Below are 810 nucleotides of genomic sequence, written 5' to 3' on the forward strand. Positions count from 1 at the left end.
TGTAACAGGTGTTCAATAATGTTCACTGTTATGAAAAGTTTAAGATACCATAGTAGGCCACTGATCAAACATAAAATATTATACTATACTACTTTTTAAAACACACCTGATATGTATTCAGAAAGTTTTAAGTACAATCTAGGAGAGACAAAACCTTTGACATATGAAGATTCATTTAAAGAAAATCCGTCTTTACTGACCTTAAAATAATGTATCATCATCCATTGTCACAAAAGGAATTAAAATTGATCACCTCTGGTGATTAAGGCAAGCATACAAACTAACTCTGCAAGTTTGAGCAATGCTATCCTTTATACATTTTTGTGTTGGATTAGCAGATTTATCCTACTAAGGAAATCCTTATTAGTCTTGTGAACACTGGTATTTTTGATATTCACCATCTGGACTAGTAGAGAATATAAAACTAGGTCACTATAGGATATCAATCTAACCTAAAGAGCCAAAGTTGCAGTTTCAGCTAATGTGTCTACGAGTTCCAACATGTGAACACAGGCATTCTGAAATGAGACATAATTAGCCATAAGGGTGTGACTTATGGATTTCTCTTTAAAATTAAGGAAGAACTTTTTGAATATCAGAGTTTGGATTTGTCTTATACTCTTTGTGTTAGATTCATTCTTGCCTTGAAGTAGAACAAAAGATTAAATGACCTTAGTGGTGGCTTCCAGCTCTAGGATACCTATCTCAGCAGATAACTGTCTGGGCTCTTGGTTTGAATGGTGTTGTTACTATTCAATGGTAGAATCCATATGACATGAAAAAATAAGACTAGACTTGGAAATGGAAGAA

The 810-nt window shown here is 33.5% G+C and overlaps 1 protein-coding gene across 1 annotated transcript in view; it reads left to right on the forward strand.

Annotated features, from left to right (window-relative positions):
• Positions 1 to 810, forward strand: part of KIF4A (kinesin family member 4A) — a 134023-nt gene that overhangs the window by 113440 nt on the left and 19773 nt on the right. The gene's annotated exons all lie outside the window — the stretch shown is intronic.

This window comes from Bison bison, unplaced genomic scaffold (genome assembly GCF_000754665.1).
Source record: "Bison bison bison isolate TAMUID 2011002044 unplaced genomic scaffold, Bison_UMD1.0 scf7180017864537, whole genome shotgun sequence".
In the NCBI taxonomy this organism is placed as follows: domain Eukaryota; kingdom Metazoa; phylum Chordata; class Mammalia; order Artiodactyla; family Bovidae; genus Bison; species Bison bison.